A 25,099-nucleotide genomic window follows, 5' to 3' on the forward strand; every position below is an offset into this window, starting at 1 on the left:
ACTTCAATTTCCTTAACTCTAGATTAAACTTAATATTTTTCTTAAAGGTTTGTTAGAAGAATTAAATGAAATGCTATATAAGTAACTCTGAAAACATTGCCATTTATTTTTTAAATAAATAAATCTTTAATAAATAAAGAAACCCTTCCTCTGTTAATGTTACCTTACTATAATACAATCTGATTAATTATTTTACTTTCTTGATTGTAATCCTAAAATTATTTTTCAGAGCACCCAAAATATGTTCAGATTCCTCATTGTAGATTCTATGAACTTCATAATCTGGCTTCTGCCTACCTTCAGTTTCATCTACTTAACCACCCTCACATGCCATCTCTTCACCAGATACATGAGACAATTGTGGTTTGCTAAACAACCTGATGTATCCTCAGCATATCCATATTGCATCCATGTCAGGCATCTGAAGAGGTGAAGTCACAGATGAGGTTCTTGTACCTATGGCGTTTATGGCACTAGATGGTAGGTGGTAGGGCAAGGGGATACAGTAAAGTCAAAAACACTAATAGAACAATCTGAAAAAGCTTTGATGTAGCAGCATGTGGATGGGGGTACATCCAAGGTAGTATTCCCATCCACATGGAAGAGCCTCTAAATGAGACTGGGGGAAGAGTGCATCATCCAGGAGCTTTTGAGATTTGATCTGAGTTTTAAATAATGAATAGGAATCTTTTAAAAAGAAGACAGACACTCTATATAGAGGTGACAGCAATGCGGATTTGCTGAGGATACAACAGAGCATTTAGGAAACTGCAGTCTCCCCACATGTGTGGTGAAGAGGTGGCACATGAGGATGGTAAAGTAGATGAAACCAAAGGTAGGCAGAAGCCAGATTATGAAGTTCATGGAAGCTGCAGTGAGGAGTCTAAACTTATTCTGGATGCTCTGAAAAGTAATTTAGGATTATAATCAACAAAGTAAAATAACTGTACTAGTCCATTCTCACGCAGCTATAAAGAACTGCCTGAGACTCGATAATTTATAAAGAAAAGAGATTTAATTGACTCACAGTTCCATGGGGCTGAGGAGGCCTTAGGACACTTACAATCATGGTGGAAGGGAAAGCAAATAGGTTCCTCTTCACATGGCGACATCAAGAAGTGCCGCGCAAAAGGAGGAAAGCCCATTATAAGACCACCAGATCTCATGAGAACTCACTATCACAAGAACAGCATGGAAGTAATCACCCCCATGATTTAATTACCTTCCACTGGGCCCCTCCCATGACATGTGGGGACTATGGGAACTACAGTTCAAGATGAGATTTGGGTGAGAATACAGTCAAGCCATATCAATAACTAATCAGACATGTGTTGTAGTTAAAAAAAAATTAATAGAGGAAGGCCTTCTTTATTTATTGAATATTTATTTTTAAAGTAAATATTTTAAAATGTTTTAAAACAGGCAATGTTTTAAGAGTTATTTACATATCATCTTATTTACTTCTTCTAATAAACCTCTGAGAAAGGTATTATTAGGTTCATTCGGTTCATTCCAGAGTTAAGGAAACTGAACTTTAAAGAATTTTCTCATAAAAAAAATATGGTGAGTATGTGGTCAGAATTCACAGAGTTCTAGTTCAAAACCTTGAAACTCTTAATATCAGTACAAGAATGACCAAGGAAAGGAAAAAAGAAGGAATGGAGTAAGACCAAGGAAGGATAAAGGAATGGGAAGAATAGATGAAAGAAGAAAAAACAAAGCTATTACTTACTATGCTAAAGTTCTAGGATCTTTTTTTCTTCAGCTTCTAAGAACTCACAGATTCCCATTTTCCTCCATCAAGAGCTGCTATAACCTCCCATGGAGAGACTTTCTGCCATCACTTCCCTGAAGACAGTCTCTTAGGCAGCTCTGCTTCTACACTTTTCATTCAATGGAACCCCTACCTCCAGCTCTGTTTAATCCACCTTGATCTGCAAATCATCACCCTAACAAATAATCCTTTATTCGTTAGGGAAAGATTTTTTTTTTTTAGTTTTTATAGTACCCTTACAATGAGGAGAACAAAAAGACAAATGTGAAAGGAACTAGAAGGAGGAATTTGTACTTTACTTGTATCATTCCTCTGTAGTAACTCAAGGATCAATTGAACAAATATATTTTGAGGACCTGCTCCTTGCCTGACAGAGCATCATGCTCAAGAAACACGGTCGTTGATAAACGAAGAAGTTGGGTTGGCAATAAACTCAGAGATTAGTGGATTCTTTCATATGATTGTGTGTGTGTGTGTGTGTGCGTGTGTGTGTGCGTGTGTGTGTGTGTGTGCACGCACACACGTGCCTACTGCATTGCCAGACACTTTTCTATGTGCTGGGAAGATAACAGAGGCCAAAACATAAAAAGTTCCTGCTCTCAAGGAGGTAACACTTTAGTAAAGAAAGAGGACAATAAACACTTGGGCTGCTCTAAGGATTAAAGAATGGAAAGGAGCAAGTATGGCCACTGGGAGATTAATTATGTGCTTGAGACTGTTCAATCAAAAAGTGATTGGACATTTCTTGAAGTAGCGTGGTAATAGTGGTGAAAATTGAGTTCTGTAGAGCCAACTGGATATGCTAACAGATTAGACATGAGATATTAAAAAGAAAAGTGGGCTGATTTTTTTTTTACCTTTTTTATATTTGTTTCAGAGATGAAGTATCTCTTTGTTGCAGTGGTGTCTGGAACTCTTACCCTCAAGTGATCCTCCCACCTCAGCTTCCTGAGTAGCTGGAATTATAGGCACAAGCCACCGTGCCCTACAAAAGTGGACCAATTCCAACACCCATAATTTTGCTAGAGAAAATGAGTTATTGCTTTTGTTTGAATTGAGAAAGTCAGTAGGAAAAGTGGGCTTTTTTTTTTTTTCAGTGAAATGAAAAGCAAGATCAAAATCTGAGGGCAAAGAACAGAGAGGAAATGTTAGAGGTTGAAAGAAGAAAACTAAATATCTGGAAAAGCATTTTATTAGTTAGTTTCTTTGTGGCTTGAAGGTGAAAGATGAGAGATGATTGTTTGATTTTAGATTTTGTACGTTCAAGATATCCAGAAATAATGACAGCATGTATATTGTAATTCCCATGTGCCAAGCCCTATTCTAAGTGACTTGTACGTATTATTTTATTTAATCCACACAACTTCCCTCTGAGGTAGGGCCTATTGTTAACTCTATTTTACAGATGAGAAATCTGAAGCACACAGAAGGCAGGTAATCTGTACTGATCACATAAGTTGGCTGATGAAGACAGGACTTGAACCCAGGCATCATGACTGTAGGGTCTGCGCTCTTTCCTACACCCCCGTTCTAGATATAAGTGTGCAGATGAATGAACATGGACTTCAAGTGTGCAGAAAAGGCCAAAGATATCACCATGGGGAACTTCGGCATTTAAATGGTATTTAAAGTTACACGACTAAATGAAACATAGACGGAGAAGAGATTCATGTGTTAAGCTCCCCAGTGTTTAGAGACAGTAACACAGGGAAGATCCAGCAAAGGAGACTAAGAAGGATGGCGGTAGAGGGAGGGTACAAAGAGAACCAAGAGAATGTGGTGTCTCCGAGTTCATGTGTGAGAGTGTCTCCCCCAAAACCTCAACTTCCTGATAAGTCTAAGGGAAAGAACCAATTTATTCCAGGGCAATGTTGAGCCTGGAAATGAGAGCCGATCTTTCTTGGAAGGCCTGGTTTATAGACATGTAAATCTTTGTTTCAAGCCATGGGAGACTGAGAAGCGAGGCTTTAGGGAAAGAGGAATAAAATAGATGTGTAGAAATAACGAAGTGATAAAGTCTTGAGGGTGTTGCTAACCCTAATTGCTGGCATCCCTGAATCCTAGACCTTGGATTACAAGAGACTCCTTAGCATCTGCCCATGTCCATTTCTGCTTCACATAATTTGAATGTGGTTGCTATCACATACAGATACAAAATTCCACATCCACCCTCTACCACAGCTGGCCTTGTGAATAAGCAGAAGAGGCACTAATAACATGATGTGAGTGATTCAGGGAAGAGCACCTTCTTGAGCAAACATCTTCCCTGGTCCACCAGCTGTAGTTTATGAAATCCCACAATGAAGATGAAACAGCATCACCATTAACAGAGCAACTTCCAGACATCCAGCCCTAAGCTAGGTGCCTTTTAAAATACTATCTAATTTAGATAAGCAATCCTTTGGACTAGATAAACAGCTTCTTCTTCTTGAGTCTATGGAAGAAATGTGTCTTCTGTACAAGTATGCTCAAAATATTTTTGTATATCCCTTTGCTCCCCTGTTATACTGAGGCAGTATTAATTATAAATAGGCTGGGTGTGGTGGCTCATGCCTGTAATCCCAGTGCTTTGGGGGGCCAAAGCAGGAGGATGATTTGAGACCAGGAGTTCAAGATGAGCCTGGGCAGCATAGCAAGACCCCATCTCTACCAAAAAAATACACAAATACAATATTTAGAAATGTTAACATTATGATTGAATGAGAAGTCAGTGAGGCAAGGAAATGTGAATTAGTGAACTGGACACTAAGATATTGGAAATAAGATCAAGGACAGAGGACAGAGGGCCAGGCGTGAAGTGAAAGCCACAAAGAGGACAATACCTGGCAGAAGTAAATCAGGTATAAAAAGAAAAGGCATGAAAGCTGTAGGCAGCTGTTGAAATAAACATGATCAGACTAATAGAAAATGTCTGGAAAGAGAGACTTGCTCATGGAAATGCTTATTAAGGGAATTAATTATGGCTCAGTATGTCAGACAGGCATTCTCAACTGGATTATAAGGTTTGAAGAGATTACACAGAAAGGAACAAATGTCCTCAGTTATCACAAGTTCAAAAAAGAGGATCTGCCTGGATTCAGATTAGAAGCAAGAGCAGAAGAAGAATGTGACATGAAAAATAAATGTCTGTGAAAGCTAATTCTCTATTCTATGGAAAGCTTCCTATTTCTATCTGGTATAAATAACAGGATGTTATGCTTATAATTTAGCTACCAAAACACAGAGATATCTAATGCATATAATGTGTGTGTGCATATATATCTGATTTGATAACTAAATTACATACATTACATATATACTATGTTCTACCAAGCATATTATTAAGAAAGGATTATAGGAAGGATTTAAGGTCAAGGTGACAATGTTGCCATTTGCTGCAAAGAAATTCTTAGCAGAGTTCATTGCAGTAGGAAGAATCAATGTACAACTTTTATGATCACACCACTTTTAAAGCAGGAAATCTACCCAATATTAATCTTTGCTCAACATTTTGTTCTTTCCCAGAATTCAGGGTCCTAGCTGCTTACTAGCTTACAACCTGTGACATGATCATTGAATTTTTTGAAGCTCAAATCTCTCCTCCCAGTTGTACTTTCCCATCTGAGTCTCATTTGAGAGTTGTCACTCAAGCAATTCTCTAATCGGCACATGTGTATGGACAGACTATTTCTGAATGAAAGAGATTGTAACACTTTTTAAAATGGCAGGTTCAAATGTGACTTGAACACTTTAAAATGTTGACCCTTATCACAGACACACAAAAAAATGCTAAACCTGGAAGGAATCTGGGCATCATCTGGTACAAAATGTTCATTTTGTTCACAGATAAACTAAGACCCAGATAGACCAGAGACTGGACCAAGGCCACACTGAACAGATCACACAGCTGGAAAGAGATCAAAGGTGTTCCACTCCCAGCCCCAATTTCCTTTAAAATATACCTTCTTGGACTTTTTTAAAACTTTTTTTTTTTTTTTGAGACGGAGTTTCGCTCCTGTTACCCAGGCTGGAGTGCAATGGCGCGATCTTGGCTCACCGCAACCTCCGCCTCCTGGGTTCAGGCAATTCTCCTGCCTCAGCCTCCTGAGTAGCTGGGATTACAGGCACATGCCACCATGCCCAGCTAGTTTTTTGTATTTTTAGTAGAGACAGCACTTGAATCTAGACATTAAAAGCTAATATAAAGGGGACTACTAAAAAGGCAGTGAATTAAGAATCTCAACCACGCATACCATTTTTTCTCACAGAAACTATTAGCAATTCAATGAAAGTTGGAAGGGGAGGGAAAATTGTAAATAGTAAAAGAATACTCTATAATTAAAGTTTTATGTTCTAGCTATCTATGTACCACATGGATGATTACCATAGTTATCAAAACATTCCATTCATTATACATTCACCAAAAATAACTCTGGAAAAAAAAACAGTAGAATCCTGAAGGGATTGGTTACAGGCAGAATATAACCAACTGAAGGTATCCTGGTCCTTTTTCATTGTAAGTATGGACCACAGAACACAAACGTGTCTTCATCCAAAAATAAATAAATTAAATAAGGCTGATTGGACAGGTAGGGCAGAATGGTGAATGTTCAATATTAAATTCAAAAATGTTTTAAACAGAAAAGGAGGTTTCTTAAAATATGAGAATGAAAGCCCTATTATATAGTGAAACGAAATATAATTTTTTTCTTTTTCTGAGACAGGATCTCGCTCTGTTACCCAGGCTAGAGTGCAGTGGCACCATCTCTGCTTACTGCAACCTCTGCCTCCTGGATTCGAGTGATTCTCCTGCCTCTCCTTCCTCAGCCTCCTGAATAGCTGGGACTACAGGCTCCCACCACCATGCCCCCACAGCTAATTTTTGTATTTCCAGTAGAGACAGGTTTCGCCATGTTGGCCAGGCTGGTTTCAAACTCCTGATCTCAGGTGATCTGCCTGCCTTGGCCTCCCAAAGTGCTGGGATTACAAGCGTGAGCCACCACGCTTATACAGATTTCATTTAAGTCTCCCAAGATTCAGGTAGGAGCTTGCCCTGTCCAGATCTAGCACCTCCTTCCTGTAGATGATGCAATACTCGGAGAGAGAAGACATCTACTGATTACTGTGAGGTCCAGAAATTCAGGTGAGGTCTCTTATGGCAGGGAAGGAGAGGTGGAAAGACAAGCTACTCAGTGTAGGAAGAAGGGTAAGATACGAAGCCTGCAGGCCTGTGGGGGAACCAAGAATCCAGCAGAAACCCAGCTGAGCCAGGTACCAACAGATACTGAGGACCGGACCATTGCAGGGCACAAATCAGATGAGTAGGCCAGTGGTAATTAGCATCCCTGCCCAGACAGCAGAGAAGCCAGTAAGGCTCAGACTTAAGCAGCTTGATTCTGTCTTAAAGGACCCTTTGACGAGGCAACCTAGGGCCTTCACTCAACCTGGACCACCAGCAAATACGAGTCATTTGTTTCAACCCTAAGCCATTTTAATATGGTGACAGATGAAACTAAAGAAAATGTGCTGCCTGCCCAGAGAAGCAGAAACAATAGGCCCTGCTTGCTTTTCAGTGTATTAACCCTGAGGGGAGAAAACCAGCTTTGAGAACAGAGGAAGGAAGCAACAGCTTCCCCGGAATTAAAAAGATTAAGGGAAATAGTACTGGACTGGAGCAGAGAGGAAATTATTTGCCTGTCTCAGAGAGGACATTTCTGTTGTTATTGCCCCTATAAAGTGTCTTCACCCTCAGCCCCAAACCGGGCAGGGCTGATGGGATTTGTTGAAGTAGTATATCAAATTAGTCTTGCTGAGAAAACTCCAGGGAGAGGCTTGGGGCCAAGGAGTGCCCTGAAATTTATCTAACTGACAGGACACTCAAAGCAGCAAATGGAGCGCTTGCTTGCCCCTGTGGACATCACAGCCAAAACTATGCTAATTAAAGGAAGGTTTCTGCCTTAGTTCCAGGGAAGATAAAAGGATTCCCAGGGTTTACCAAGAACCACCTAAAATCCTTTTAAACCAGGCTTGAACTTAGATGAAAATAAAAGAAAATGTCTTGTCATGAACACAATCAAAAGTTGACAGATTTCCAGCAATGTTAGAAGAAAATATGAGAGCTGTAAGGATGCACACCTGACCTACTTACCATATTGCAAATGATCAAGACTTCACACATACTACAAAAACAAGGAAGCTGTCTACTTAGCTCTAAGAGGAGATGACAAGGAAGGACATTCAGCCACTGGGCAAGTGCTAAGAAGGCCTGAGGGTCCTTCTCCAGCCTGTGCAGCGCCCCCATTTATCACCCTAAGGGCACAGAAGCATGAAGAACGCCGAGCAAGGCCACAGACACATCCACGCTCTCTCCACGTATCACAGTTGGCTTTCACAGACCACAGCCAAACACATTCTACTTTCTTACACAACGGCGCTTCAGGGTTCATAACATGCTCATCTTCTTCACATGAACCAAAACAGCTCTTTGTCCCCCCCAGTGCCTACCAACTATTTCAGTCTCCGGTTGTGTTCCCCAGGAAGCCGACTCCAAAGCGGAGTGTGACATGCAGACACTCTGCTGAGAAGAGCCTGTGGGGTCAACACCTAAGGGAGAAAGAAACAGGAAGCAGGATTTCGCAGCAAAATGCTGAGTCATGATGCTGACTCAATGACAGTCTCAACCAACTCCAGGGCCAGCTCTGAAGTCCTGCCCCTTCAGTGTTGTCCTGAGCTGGGCCAGGATGGCCAGGATTTTATACCTTCACGGAGCAGTTCCTGGATCTGGACCACTCCAGAAACGGGTACACCCTTGGGCAAGGCAGCTCCACTGTAGCCCAGGCAGTCCCTGAGGAGCTGATGGCTGAAGGTTGGTGCCAACAGCACTCCCAACAGCTGGGGCAACAAGTCTTTCCTTCAAAGGGAAAATGGACCGCACAGCACAGTGTCTGCCACCTGCTCTATAGGCATTTTCTAAATACTCGCAAAACTTCAGAAAAACGTGCGTAGAATTGAAGTTTGAACCTCCCAACCTTTTTCTATGTAGAAACTATAACCGGAAAAGAAATATTTCTAAGTGTGAAAAATGCTCTGATACCAAGCACCCTGAAGAATTAAAGTAACAACAGTCTCTAGTATTGCAATGCTGGAACAAAGATAGAAAAGTTCCTCTGTGTTAAAAAAAAAAAAACCAGTATCTTCCCTCTGTCTCCTTGTGAGAAAGGTTTATGAGTTTCAATCAGTCAGTGACTCCTTATTGAGGGTCTGCTGTGTGCTCCGCATTCCGCTAGATCCAGCTAGGCGGGATGCCAGAGGAATACGTAGCACAATCTCTAACTGAGGATGGTATGGTCTAGATGGGAAGGAAAATAAAACACCCAACAGCATAGAGGCCATTTTTTTTGCTCAGTTGCATGCTCCCAGGAGATTTAGGTATCATGGTCTAGCAAAAAGAGCACAGGAAACTCGGTTCAGAACCTGATTTCTTTACTGTTACTGTATGAAGTTGGTCACTTTGTTGACGTGAGGTCGTTCAAGACACCTATGTGTCTGAGGATCAGTTTCCTCCGTTTTAAAATGAATCTACTATACCTAGCTTACAGCTATGAAAATTAAATGAGGCAAGGGTTGTAAACATTCACTATTAATCTTAAGGAACAACACAAACGTTTGCTGCTCTCTTCATACCCAACTATCAGTGTGTCAGAGAAAAGATAGAAAAACTCATGACAGTCGCGGGAGTCAGAGATTTTAGGGTAGGGGGTCTTTCAGCAAGGCCTTGAGGTCCTGAGCCTTTCAGCAAAGCCTGCAAACTGGCAACGTTCAGCCTACCCAACTCCTAGTTTCTGTGGCCCATCCTGCACAATGTTAAATCTGTGTTTACTCCAAATTCCTTTAGGAGGCTCATGCCCTCTCCTGTTAGAACCAGGCACCTCATTCCCACTGTCTGTCTGCACAGCCCACTGACCAGAGAGCAGCAAGAACACAGCTTGGGATGAAAGAGAGAGTTTATGTTCCTTTTCTTTATATACTTTAAGTTCTGGGGTCCATGTGCAGAATGTGCAGGTTTGTTACATGGGTATACACATGCCATGGTGGTTTGCTGCACCCATCAACCCCTCATCTACCTTAGGTATTTCTCCTAATGCTATCCCCTCTTCTAGCCCCACACCCCCCAACAGGCCCCAGTGTGTGATGTTCCCCTCCCTGTTTCCATGTGTTCCCATTGTTCAAATCCCACTTATAAGTGAGAACCTGCGGCATTCGGTTTTCTGTTCTTGTGTCACAAGTTTGCTGAGAATGATGGTTTCCAGCTTCATCCATGTCCCTGCAAAAAACCTGGAATTCATGTTCTTGAAGCTGCTGCAGCCCTGGATAAACACACAGCAGAGGAACCACAGGTCCTCTCAAGGAAGTCGGGAGGAGCTTCCTACAGGATATGCATCTGTGTGGGAGGGTTTAAGAAAGCTGGAAACAGACCTGGATTGGAGGCCGTCAAGAGGTGGAGTTTATTTTTATGACTGATTAGCTTATTAATTTTTATCTAGGAGGCAGACAGGAAGATGAAATTGAGATTTGAGTTGTCACAGACAAAGGAGCAGCCAGAGCAGGGATCTTTAGCCTTTTTTCTATGCACAGCGTGGCCTTATCTCTGTCTTGTCCCAAGCCTGGTCACTGTGTAGCCCTGTCTCGCCAGGGTGTCCATTGTGTGAGCATGTTTACGATTCACTGGGAAGAACATGGCCAGGCCCAGCAGGGCCATTTTTCATTTTTGAAGTCCAGTGTCTCACCAAATGCATACATCTGCAAATGGCCTGGCTGCATTAGCTGTCTGAGTTTGCCAGCCTGCCTTCATTAAGGTAGGATAATTTGTGAGTTAAAAGGCATAGGTTGAGAGAGGCCTAAATCTGACAAAGAAAGGTGATAGAGAGGGGATTCTGAAAAAAATGAGTAAGAATGTAGTGAGCATTCGCTACAGCAGAGATCATCAAAGTATGGCCCCAGACAAGCATCATCTGCATCACCTGTGGATTTCTAAGAAATGCAGATTCTTGGTCTTCAACCCTCACCTACTAAGTCAGGAACTCTGGGGATAATGCCCAGCCATCTGTGGTTTACAAGCCTTCCAGTGATATTGATCAGGCTAGAGTCTGAGAATGCCAGCCAAAAAGTAGGTGAGAAGGTTCACAAGTGCAGCCATGAGCACTTCAATGCAGGTAATAAATCCTAGTGTGATTAGAAAAGGCTTTAAGAGAGAAATGGAGGTTGAATTGGGCCTTTCAAGTGGTGGAAAAGTAGGTAGGTGTGAGGAGATGAGGAGGAGGGGAAGGAGGAGAGGCCACCAGAGATACAGTAATACATGAGCAGATGCTCCTGCCTCTGGCTTAATTCTTAGCTTGGGACTTGAAGTCCAAACATTGCAGTGCACTGAGGTCAGAATGACAAAAAATAAAATAAAATAATAAGACCAAGACTGCGTTATTCTGCATTTTCAACTAAAATGAAGACTTAATGAGGAACTTTCCCGACATTAGTCTGAAGTAGTGAAAAATGCTTCAAGCAGTCCATCCGGAAAAGTTAGAAGTTATCAGTCAGAGAATCATAGTAATTGAAAGAGATATTTTTGAGCTAAATTAAAGAGGATGTAAAAGTTATATTAATCATCTAGAAGGCAGCCTTTGTGTTGAATATGAGAATACAACCTCAGCTATAAGCTTTTAGTGAAATTAAATCTTGTCACACCTAGCCAAACTTGTGACTTTCCCATGCGAAGCAGTGGAGCCCACCTCCCGGAAAAAGATTGCTGCAACACTCACTTGCCAAGGCCTTACAAGAGGGAGACTTGAGACGGAGGCTAAAGGGAACAAAACCACGATCCCAGTGAAGAAAAGACAATCTCCTTAATTTGGACTTAATGAAATTACATGTTAACCAATGGAGTCATTTCAAATCCAAGATGAGAAAGTGTCAACTAGTCCTTTCATTTATCCCAGGTTGGTTTGGTTTTGTTTTTCAAAATTTATTGAGTTGCTTTTGACTTTCCTTGCCACATAAATGTACTGGACCAATTATTCATCTTTTTTTTTTTTTTTTTTTGAGACGGAGTTTTGCTCATTACCCAGACTGGAGTGCAATGGCGCGATCTCGGCGCAACCTCCGCCTCCTGGGTTCAGGCAATTCTTCTGCCTCAGCCTCCTGAGTAGCTGGGATTACAGGCACACGCCACCATGCCCAGCTAATTTTTTGTATTTTTAGTAGAGACGGGGTTTCACCATGTCGACCAGGATGGTCTCGATCTCTTGACCTTGTGATCCACCCGCCTCGGCCTCCCAAAGTGCTGGGATTACAGGCTTGAGCCACCACACCCGGCCCCTTATTCATCTTTTCTACTCCTTTGACAGGGATGAGTTTGTGTTCTGTAAATATCTTCCCAGATTGTTTTTTGGACCTTGGAGTACCGTTGACAGTGTGTGACTGATTTGCATGCTTCCGTCTCCTCCCTGGCTCCATACCTCATGCAGATGTTGCCATTTATGCTTTACTTTTGTCAGCTCCCTTTATAGCATGAAGTCGTTTCTTCATGTTCCTCTAATTGCACCCTGAGAAATTATCTATCCACATACTCACTGGCAAAAAACAATAGCAGATGGCTCTGAAATGGAAATAGGAGTTCTTCTGGAATCTTAAAGGGAAAGATGGTGTGCAGGGAGTGGATTAATGTGCATTTCACAGTTTTAGTTCCCATTAAGAAAAGTTGACTCCATCAAATCAGATACCGACTTTACAAAATTATTCACTCCGTGATGGTTGACTTGCCCTTCTTCAACAGTGACATAAATGTCTGACTTCAAGGAAACAGAGCAGTTTCTTTCCTCACTGATAAGAAAACTATTCAAATGCACTGCCATAATATTTGCTTAATTAGATTGCTGAAATCTTTCTATGGAGAAGTAAATGCAACCCTTCCCTCTTTCCTCTTTAGACCTACAAAAGAAAGCTGACTTGCAGTAGTAAAATATTTTAATGTGATTTGAGTCTTCCAAAAATTGAAATTTGGAAAATATAAATTTAAGAGAAGCCTCATATACACTATGCTGTTATTTTAATCAGCTCTTCTATTCATTTTCCTTTTTTATTTGTCAGCTTTCTTTTGATTGTATCAAAATAAACTGTCTAGACTCTGTTCTCAACTGTGATGGATGGTACAAATAAATGATGCTAGAAAAAAAATTAGCAGTACTGTGCATTAAAGTTATGATCAGAAAAAGCATTGACTACTTAAATACCAGCTAAGATGGCCTACTATCCATTTTCTTCAAGGTTAGAGCTTGTTAGAAAGTGTATATCTACCTTTCTATCAAAATGTAATTATATAAAGAGCTTCTGCACTGCTGACGAAACTATCAGTGTCAACAGACAACCTACAGAATGGGAGAAAACTTTTGCAATCTATCCATCTGACAAAGACCTAATATCCAGAGTCTACAAGGAATTTAAACACATTTACAAAAAAAATAAAAAGTAATCCCATTAAAAAGTGGACAAAGGACATGAACAGACACTTCTCAAAAGAAGACATTCATACAGCCAACAAACATCTGAAGAAAAGCTTAATATCACTGATAATTAGACAAGTGTAAATCAAAATCCCAATGAGATACGGTCTCATGCCAGTCAGAACAGCGATTATTAAAATGTCAATAAACAACAGATGCTGTCAGTGTTGCAGAGAAAAGGGAATGCTTTTACACTGTTGATGGTAATATAAATGAGTTCAACCATTGTGGAAGACAGTGTAGCAATTCCTCAAGGACCTAGAGGCAGGAACACCATTTGACCCAGCAATCCCATTCCCAAGTATATACCCACAGGAATATAAGTCATTCTGTTATAAAGATACATGCATTCATTATAGAAAGATAAAAAATTGTTATAATGTCTGTCACAGGCTATATATATTTTGAATAAGTTTATATAGAATATATATTTAATATATTCTATTATATTATGAATAAATTATAGAATACATATTATATATATTATATATATATATATATATATATATATAGCAACACTACAGTTGAAGTGGAAATGTTTACAAGAACAAATGAGATACAGAATTTAATGTGCAGCATTTTTTAATTTACAAATTATAATGTCATTTTATGTTCCGAAAATAAAACATGGACTTTATGGATAATTTGAAGATTTATAAATTAAAAATTAACTTGCATTTTCTTAGAAATAAAGTTCATTAATATGTTGGAATATTTTTAGCCAGGCATTATTTTCAAATTATAAAGTATTTATTATTTAATTAAGGTAATAGTTCATGTACATGTTTTATTGCATTGTAAATTTCATCTTGTGCTGTGAACATTTTTTCCATGTCTCTAAATAGTCTTAAATAAAACATATTGACTGCCTAAAAAAAAAAGAAAAGAAAGAAAACATTGTATATATACACCATGGAATACTATGCAGCCATAAAAAAGAATGAGATCATGTCCTTTGCAGGGACATGGATGGAGCTAGAAGCCATTATCCTCAGCCAACTAACACAGGAACAGAAAACCAAACACTTCATGTTCTCACTTAGAAGCGGGAGTTGAACAATGAGAATACATGGACACATGGAGGCCTGTGAAGGGAACTGGGGGGAGGGAGACCATCAAGAAGAGTAGCTAATGGATGCTGGGCTTAATACCTAGGTAAGGGGTTGATCTGTGTGGCAAACCACCATGGCACACATTCATCTATGTAACAAACCTGCACATCCTGTACTTGTACCTCAGAACTTAAACACTGAAGGAAAAAAATACAATTATGAAAAATAATGACATAACAGTAAGTATGTTTCTATGTTCCTATTTAACTTATTTTTTTACAGATGCAGAAGCTTCATGATAATCTTGATTTAGTGTAAGAGTTACAGCTATGATTATAATTGTATCTGGGACTGGTCTTATGAGTTTCTGACTTCTTCTGTGATTCCACGAACTGCCAAGATTTGAAGTCACAGCTATTCAGGGTTTACTTAAAGCAACAACAATAATAATGAAAACATATTATATTGGAAGCAACTCTTCTGGGCTGATATTTAGTTAGTAGGTACTGGTATGGCCATAATGAAATACTTCCCAGCAGATTAATCAGTTTATGCCCTGAGCCTCCCCAAAACCTTCCATTCTACCTGGGCTGTTTCAGCATCTCCTCCAGTGACTCTCTCTCTTAATGACTTGGCAATAAAAGAAGGGCTAATGCTCAGCTCAGTAGGGAAGCTCTAACCAAGGAATGGTCTGATTCACTACTACTGATTGGTTAGTGTATATGTCATAAACATTTTAACATCACCCTGATTAAATCTTATCAGTTACCATCTCAGCTAACATCTTAGCATCAGTGTATTGGTTCCTTCTCACATTGCTATAAAGAACTACCCGAGACTGGGTAATTTATGAACAAAAGAGGTTTCACTGGCTCACAGTTCTGCAGGTTATACAGAAAACATGAGTGTGAAGTCCTTAAGAAACTTTCAATTATGGTGGAAGGTGAAGAGAAAGGAGTCACATCTTACATGGCTGGAGCAAAGGGAGAGTGGGAGGAGGTGCTGCACACTTTTAAACATTCAGATCTCAACAGATCTCACTCACTATCACGAGAACAGCAAGGGAGAAGTCCACTCTCATAATCCAGTCACCTCCCACCAGGACTCTCCTCCAACACTGGAGATTACAATTCAGCATGAGATTTGGGCAGGGACACAAATCTAAACCATATCGATCAGTACCCTTGTGATAGTAAAACCAGGTACGACTGGGTCGCAGAACAACCTCTGGGTAAGTAGAAAGGGGAAAAAAAGGAGGTAGAGGAATCCATGAGGAGGCATTAAATAGAATGGAATGGTAGAGGCCTTTTAATGGGAGGCTTCAAAAGACTGTTGTATTGAAAGTAAAACCTCTACTTCACAATTTCCTTTCAGGTCAACTTTATCAATGCTGACCTAATTGCTCTATAGGATTATCTCTGAGACAAGATGATTTGCTGTGTTCTGCAACATGATCACACATATTCAGCCTCTGAAGTTAAAACCTGGTGATACTCATGGGTGGAAAGGATTCTGCCACCCATGTATATTTCTACATATACAAGCTTATATGTAGAATAGATGTTGTGTGCCACCCAGATCTCCTTTACTGAATCTGTGCACCCATCTCCAGGCTGTCCTAACTGTGGGTTTCCAGTGGCTCATGGATGCACCTTCTTCTGGATAATTGGCCTTGGCCAAGGAGAGCCGCTTTGCCTGGACATAGCTGAGGGTCAGGCTTCCACCATCATTGGAATAGCTGCAGCTAAGAACTAATGATGTGGCCAACCTCCTTGCAGGATCATTTTGTGCACCACTCATACTCCAGAGTTCCCTATGGCCACAGGTCAGCTGTAACCACACCTTTATTTAGTTTCTTCCCCAGTATCGTCCTGCTTGCCTCATGTCCTTACAGATGTATGTAAAAATCTATGCATCAGGCTGCACTTTCAGGAAACCCAATGCATTTTTTCAAAACACAGAAATTGAAGAAATTTTTCTTTCTAAATATACATGGAAAAAAATTCATATTTGTATAGTTTGGATATATGTCCCCTCTAAATCTCATGCTGAATTATAATCCCTAATGTTGGAGGTGGGGCCTAGGGGAAGGTGACTGGATCATGAGGGCAGATTACTCACAAATGGCTTAGTGCCAGCCCTTTGATGCTGTCCTTGCCATAGTGAATAAGTTTTCCTGAGAGCTGGCCATTTAAAAGTCTGCGGCACCTCCCTCCACCACACTCTTTCTTGCTCCTGCTTTTGTCATGTGATGTGCAAGTTTCCATTTTGCCTTCTTCCATGGGTAGAAGCTCCCTAAGGACTCCCCAGGAGCCAAGCAGATGCTGGCAGCATCCCTCCTATATAGCCTGCAGAACCCTAAGACAATTAAACCTCCTTTCTTTATAAATTACCCAGTTTTAAAGAAATTGCAAGCAAATCTCTATTCCATAATTCCCTTTTAGGTCAACTTTATCAATGCCAATTACCTAATTACAGGATTTTCTTTGAGACAAGATGATTTACTGTGTTCTGCAACGTGATCGGACATATTCACCCTCTGAAGTTAAAACCTGGGATATTCATGTGTGGGATATCCATAAGTGCTGTTCTAGAAATGCAAGAGTAGTCTAATACACATATGGACAATTTTTAGACCTCTGATCAAACAAATCTGAGGGACATCGCTGCTGTCTAGCTTTGACTTTCTACAAATTATATTAAGAATTTAAAATGAATTGAGTGTTATGGCTCCAGGGGCGCAATCGGTTAGCACACAGTACTTATAAAATGAATTGAAGTTCTACATTTCTTTTCTGTCACAATACCTTTTGTCGGGGAGAGAAGGGGAATTCCATGGTTGAAATTTATGCTTTCCATTATGCTTTCTCTACCTCTGAAAGAGGTATTATCCCACACAAATAAAAATTGGAAGGAAACTATCAATACTTAGAAGACCACCAATTAACCACCTCAGCCAATAAACAGAGAAGGAACCTGGGTATTTTGGGTTAGCCCCTCCAGATTCACTCTCCAACCTTCACTACCCTCCTTTGAAATCCAAGCCTTTAACTTCCAGGGACTGCACCAACAAGCTTCCTTGCCCTCCAGCTTCCAGTTTGGCCAATGGAAGACGCTTGCCAGGAAATTAAAAGTTTAGTGCAGAATGAGGTAAGCACTTTTATTCCAACAGCAAGCTTCCTGGCAAGTCACCACAAACTGGCTCTGGCCTTCTACCTGAGGACACCTTTCTTATTGGGTGGCCCTCTCCATGCAGCCACTCTGTGTTCTGGTCACTAACTGCTTCCTCCTCCTGCCCCTCAGCACTCCAGCTTGTGCTGACTCCAAGGCACTAACCTATTCTTTGATGTGACACTACACTTAACCACACAATTGTGAACAATCCCTTTGTTGAACTCTCTTCTCTGATTGTTTTTATTTTGTTTTCTGCTTGGTCACTAGGGGAAACAATAGGACATCCTAAGTTGGCTAACGCTGGAATTGAAAACATTTCTTACTTGAAAAAAATGTAATCTGGCAAAACAATATTTAAGTAATTCTTACAGTCTCTGATTACTTAGTGATATGGTTTGGCTCTGTATCCCCACCCAAATCTCATCTTAAATTGTAATTCCCCGTGTTTAGAGAGGGACTTAGTGAGAGGTGATTAGATCATGGGGGCAGTTCCCCGTGCTGTTCTCATAATAGTGAGGAAGTTCTCAGGAGATCTGGTGGTTTTAAAGTGTGGCACATCCCCCTTCTCTCTCTCTCTTCTGCCATCCTGTGAATATTTGCCTTGCTTCCCTTTCACCTTCCTAGATAATTGCAAGTTTCCTGAAGTCTCCCCAGCCATGTGGAACTGTGAGTCAATTAAACCTCTTTTGTTTAAAAATTACCCAGTCTCAGGTAGAATCTTTATACACTTAGTAACTCCTATACACATTGCCCATGGATTCTACAGTTATATTGTCATTCAATTATTGCTTTATTTATTCCACAGCCAGTTATCAATCACCTGTTAAGATCAATCCTCTGTGAGCTACAGCAACCATATGAGGCACACAACTGTATTGTCATGCACCGCATCATATATTTCTTCCTATCGACAGTTTCCAGCTTACCTTTGAACAATAACTGTAGGCAAATGAAGATGCTAAAGAATGGAGGGAAAACATTCTGACCTCTGACAGGGATCGAAATGAGAAAACCCATGGATTATAAGGAAGTCAAAAGTGACTTATAAGACTAGTTCTCTTATAATAAGCAACTGAAGTCCCACTCTGGAGATTGCTTAGTGAAGAGGGTGATCAGTCTTTTGTATAGGAATGTCTGTACCCTAGAAGATGCCTGGTAGTTAAGTAGATATTCTTGGAGCTATGTTAAAAATTGGAGTGAAAGTGTCCCAAAAGCTTTGAGAACAATTTTCCAAGCTGTCCTAGCTAAGGGGCATGTCATTCAACAGTGACTAGTCAATTTAGTGAAAGTCAGTCACATACGCTGTTTGACATTCTCAAGACTGAAAAACCCACTGCATGACTGAATTTTTATTTTTGAAGGTAGTCATTGTTGAGGGAATCTGAATTTTTCAGATGATTGCTTTTAGAATAACACTGATGTTTAATCTCTGCATTATTCTTTTTGCTGCAGACATCTTGAAGCAGAGAAAAATAAACACTGCAGAGTAGAAAAGTCTTCAGGGCGAAAGTCTGGCTTAGGGTACCACCTAAAAAATATGTATAAGCTTTATCTCATTACATTGCTATATTGCTGAATCATAACTAAATGCGTTTTCCAAAAAAATGTATTCTTTAAATGAACGGAGTTGAGAAAATGTTGATATAACCAAGAAAATCTATTGAGTTTAAGTAGAGAGGGTGGCCTTCATCCTTAACCCCTACCACCTGATCCAGTTCCCGGTACCTCTGGTAGTTTTACAGAGTTTGTTGAATGACTTTTTTCAAAAGCAGAAGCTATTTGTAGATGGCAAAGATTCCATCTAAGAGGATGCAGAGACATTTGACCAAGCTATGGGCCAGTATAGCAAATACTTAGGAAATTGTAGGTTCACATAATGTAAATTTACTTGAAGTCATATTAGGTGGAGATCTGTAAGCTTATTTTGAACTATAAAGATTTGATTATATTTTTGTGAAATACAGTCTTATTTCTATCATATGCTCATCTTCATCATACCTGCTATTTGCATTTTGACATCATAATGGGGAATGGGAAGCAGGATATGCCCCAGGAACAAATTTATTACCAGACAGAGTGAGAGGGATGACCATTGCCTTGGCTTACTTTGTGGCACTTAGGGAATAGGGGTTTGGGAGAGTTGGGAATCACAGAGACACTCTTACTGAGGTCTCTTTCCTGGTGCTGCCAGATTTCAGGGTGCGAGGTTCACAACGCAACAGGCTTGTGATCTTTTCTCTTTCCCATTCTAACCTTCCAGTACGGGTCACTGTTCGTTGGCTGGTCTCTGTTAAATACAAGGGATCCTCCATAGGATAAGAAATTTGAGAGTAAGTAGATTCCCTGTACCAGGCTTCTGAGTGCTTTGAGAGCTGGAGAGTATGCTATTTATATCATATTCCAAAACCAAGATCGGTGCTTGGTAGATAGAGGACATACAAACACTGGTAAACAGATGTAAACACTGGCTGTAAACATCTGTGGAGTGAATCAGTGCATTTTGAGATTTAGCAGAGTAACATCCACTGCACCTTTCCAAGGGTAAAGGTTTCAAAACCATAAACAGCTACATTCAGCAGGGTAGGAAAAAGATCTATTTTGTGCACAATTTGACATGAGGTAACTTTTCGGAAGGTATATATAATAAGCACAATGCATTCAGCTTCCTAGAAAATCAATGACTCCCGTTTGTATTCAAACCAAGAATTTTGATTCTTTATGTATAATCCTTAATGGTCAACTATGGCCAAGATCAATTTAGTCCACATACTTTGGTATGGAAAGACTATTATATCTTTATTCCTTTAGATCAACTTAGTTCAACTTTGCAACTGACTCCATTGGAATCCCTACTCATGCTTGGCCCCATCCTCTAAATCCCACCACCATGCCCACACCCACACAGCGTGCATACACCCACACATATAGACACACACTCCCAGATAAGGGACTGAGAACCCAAAGAAAAGGATAAAACAGCAGAAAAATCCTTCTAAGATCCTTTAATTTTTTGCTCTACTACTGAATTTTAATTTTTTAATTTAATTAAAATTTAATTTAATTTTAATTTAATTTTTTGCTCTACTACTATTATGGTCTCTTTGTGCCTTGTGACCCAGCCTCTGGGTCACACTTAGGGAATGGGGATTTGGATAAGGCTGGGAACCACACACCCATTCCTTTCTAAGGTCTGGTCACTCTCTGTCAGACTGAGCTGTCAGACTGCAGGGTTTGAGGCTCTTTCTCCTTTTCCCATTCTGACTCAATCTTTCCCTGCATTCAAAACCACTCCCCTTCTCACCAACTTTGGAACTTCATTTTTTCTAAAGGGCTGAGATTTTTATATAAAGCCAAAAAAAGCTTTGGATCTAAGATTGCTTATGTTTTCTGCCAGACTAACATCCATGTGGCAAGGAATTTCAAAGCGTGAATTCTGCCTTGAAATAGAGCAAGGAAGAAACAGGTAAAAGAGATAAAATTTATTTCCTTAGATTCCCTGCCACAGTACAAAATCAAAGTGTTTTTGGTGAAATGCAAGGGGTTATAAACGGCTATCTGTAATACCAAAGTAGGCCAAAAATACAGGTTCATAAAAGATGAATTTTAAAATTCTACTTTAGGAATTATTTATTAATCATTATTATTTTGAAAGAACCATGTTAATTCTACATTTTTATTCAGCCCACCTGAAATTCTAGTAGACTACACGGTGGTGGGATGACAGTCAGTGTGATTTGTGCGGGTGTATCTGTGTGTGTCTCCTTATGAACTCTTACCTCACAGTATCATTTCTCTCTCGGGAGCTTGGCTTCTTTGAGAAATAAATTTAGAACTCAGGTGGATGTCTGTGAAACAGAAGCACAAAAAGCCTAGAAAACAGTTTTCTCTGATATTGGAATCTACCGCTAATAGGCAAGATTTACCATCATGTTACTTTAACACTAATCCAACCTCTTCATACACATTTTTCATATGTGACATAGTTTGTTAAATATTTTGTTTTAAATACAAAGAAAAATTTTTTTGTGAAAAAGTATGAAATCTTTTTGTTCCAACTGACATGTTGGTCTAAAGCAATTTTTAAAACTTTTATATAGAATTCTTTATTCTTTTACAAGTTAACTAAAGATTTTGCTTAAAAAGAAAAATATTTATAATACATAGTAAGTAGACAGATAGATGTATTTTTCATGAGGAAAGAGAAATTAATATTCAAGATTCATAGGCATATCACTGAGCTATGCTACATGAGTTTCTATGGAGTATATTCTAAAATGTTGACAACCTACTCTTTTTTGAGAAATGAGACCCATCTTATGCTGTCACTAAATAGTCAATTAGATGCCTGTGCTTTCAGGGACAATTACACATTTGGTATGTTTGCACATGTCTACCAAATGTTTTCAAAATGCTTTGAAACTCAAACACACTCTAGAAGAATTTGTACTATTCTTAAACCTGCCAAGGGTTCTAAAGTTCCTAATAACAATCTGGCTCACAGGCCATTACTGCACCCACAGCTGGGCTCAACATCTGTTCTGAATATAATAGGATTTGGCTCTGTGTCCCCACCCAAATCTCATCTTGAACTGTAAAACCCATAATCCCCATGTGTCAAGGGTGGGACCAGGTGGAAGTAATTGGACCACGGGGCAGTTTCCCCCATGCTGTTCTTGTGATAATGAGTGAGTTTCATGAGATCTGATGGTTTTATAAGTGTCTGGCTTAACTTCCTCCATTTTGCTGCCCTGTGAAGAATATGTCTGCTTATCATTTACTTTCTGCCATGATTGTAAGTTTCCTGAGACCCCCCCACTCCAACCATGGGGAACTGTGAGTCAATCAAACCTCTTTCCTTTACAAATTAACCAGTCTCAGGTATTTCTTTATAGCAGTATGGTAAGTGACTAATACAGAATATGTCTTTCCTGGTGAACAACAAGAATTCAGAGGCTGCTCTGAAAGAATCAAATCAACTGGACCTGTGTTAAATGTGGCCTGTATGTAAACCCTTTGCTGAATCTTTATACTTTTTCCTTGAAGCTACTGTCTTCTATTGAAGAGAAAAGATGTAGGAGGATTCTTATTTTATAATTTGTTTCATTTGGTTGACAGATGTAGGTTGATGAGTAAGGAGCCTTTAACAAGCGAGAAGGGTCTCAAATATGGGCTCTTTCCTTGGCTCTATAAACTTTATTAAATACTTTTGTTATAAGACACGACTTATAAGAAACGTTGATTATCTTTGGGGCTTGTATTTGGCTGGTATGACTGTGTATTAAAATACTGAAATTCTTTGGTACCCTTAGAATTATCGCAAATTCCTTCCCACACCACTGCTGGGTCCTCCTGACCGCCCCATGATCTAGCAAATAATCTAGCTCTGGACCTCTTCTGATTGGCTTGGTGTCCATTTCATCCAGTTGTTAACTGTTTTCCACATTGGCCCAGTTCTCTTCATTATCTTGCTCTTTTGTGTTTGGAGACAAGCCAGATTGATGGTAGGGTTTACTGAATATTTTTTATAAGTAAGCCATTTCCATTATGAAAATACCCTTTTAATTCAAGCATTGTGTTACTTTGGAGACCCTACAAATGTAATCAACAGGCAGGAAGGAACCAGAAATCATAACCCATCATGTACCAGTGCTTCTCCACCCCCAGCTTCTCATGACAGTCCCTGCATTACCCTCTGTGCTCTCTTGTGCTATGTGTGAGTCCCCTTGCCAGCACACCCCACCATACACTTGACACCCAAATTGGTTTTCCTCATTCAGCTTGCCTTACCTGGGACATCCCATGTTAACATTTTCACAAATTCCTCCCAGCCACTTTATATACTCCCTCCCTCCATATGACCCCACCAGGTTCTCATCCTTAGGACCCTGCTTCTGGCATTCAAAGGAATCAATTAGCTCCACATTTCACTGCTTAGGGGTCATTGATACTACCATGAGAAGGCAGGATTTGTATCTAGTAAGCCATGTTTTAACTGTGAGATTTTGGAGGCAGAGTTCTCACCTGTTCTTTGTTAGCCAACCCAAATGACCCTCTCAGTCGTTGAGTGCTACAGGCCTGGAAAGTGATGTTGACTCAAGAGGCTGACTGAACCTGGCAGGGCCTCCATGGCCTATGCCTACCTTCCCATCTGTGTTAAAGTCCTTTCCAGGAGAATAAGCTCTTTCCAGAATTGTACAGATATATCCCAAATGAAGCAGAGCTGTTTACACCATTATTTCATGAGTTTAAGAAACTGTTCACAGCGCCTGCCTGCATGGAAATAAATCAGTCTGCTTTTAATTTTTCAGGATGATTAGATTGGGTCTCAGGTCATCAAGTTGTTATGATGTCTTGGATTTGCTTTGGCCCTAGAGTTACTACTAAGGGAATAATCCCTAATCCAGTGGCACTCACCCTTCCCTCAAGTCATCTTGTGTTCAATAATGATAAACATTACTCATTGGTATATTGTTTTTAAGAGAGTTTCAGACACCATGAATATCAGATTCCATTTCTTGCAACACACTCCATTAGCCATACCTTACTGCCTGATACTTCAGACCACAACTACTTAAAATCTGCTCACTTCTGACTCATTCTAATTCATCAAAGAATCTATAATGACAAATACAATTTATCTCAGCTTTTGGGTTATCTGTGAAAGAGCCCTCATTTGCTGCCTTGGTCTATGTTTTAGAAGGGGACTTTTGTCTTACACTGTCCCTCTTCTGATATTTAAAGCACAATATTGGAACATACAGGTTTGCTAAAAATGACCCAAACAACTTGAAGGAGAAACAGTAGCCAAGAGTGTGGGGGTGGCAATGGCAAAGACATTGCCGGTTTTCAGAAATATCAAGACCATCTGCTATGTCAACAACATTTCTGCCATAGACAAAACCAGCTGGTGAAAGGAAAGTCTCTCGGGGTGTCAGGTTCTAACACAAGTGAAGACGGCCCTCTCTGAAGGGGAAGTGTGTTTTAGAAGGGGCTTGACAGCTGGGGAGAGAGCCTGTGGGGAGTTGCAGGCCACAAGGTCCAAGTTTGCAAATACAGCATAGATCAGATTACTGATGAGGGTGTGATCATCAGAGGCAGCCATCAAGACTTAATTCTACTTGTCCTGAACATGTCTCAAGAGTGCATTAGTCACACGTGTGGCATTTATAGATGTGAGACACCATATTACTCACTGGAGCTTCAGGTTCACACCTTGATTGGAGATGTTATGGGGCATCAACAGATTCTATTCTCTTCTTTTCTTCCTGTGGCTGTTCTGGAAGAGCGTGATGAGCTGGGATCGGGTGGGTGGCTGTCTTAAGAATATTCTGGGCAGCGGTGCAGTGCATGAAAAACTGCTCAGTCAGAGGACACACCAGGGGAGGTAGAGAATGGAGAGTGCTCTCCCAGGAAAACATTCCCTAGGCTGTGTTTATTCAGAAAGCAAGTCATTCTTGCCACTATTCATTTCCTCCTGCAAAGCTCATGATTCTAGTTAATCAAATGGCTTCATAAAGAATGCCATTATTATTTCAAGACAGAATGTAATCTGATAAAAAGTACAACAA

The sequence above is a fragment of the Saimiri boliviensis genome, chromosome 18 (genome assembly GCF_048565385.1).
Source record: "Saimiri boliviensis isolate mSaiBol1 chromosome 18, mSaiBol1.pri, whole genome shotgun sequence".
In the NCBI taxonomy this organism is placed as follows: Eukaryota; Metazoa; Chordata; class Mammalia; order Primates; family Cebidae; genus Saimiri; species Saimiri boliviensis.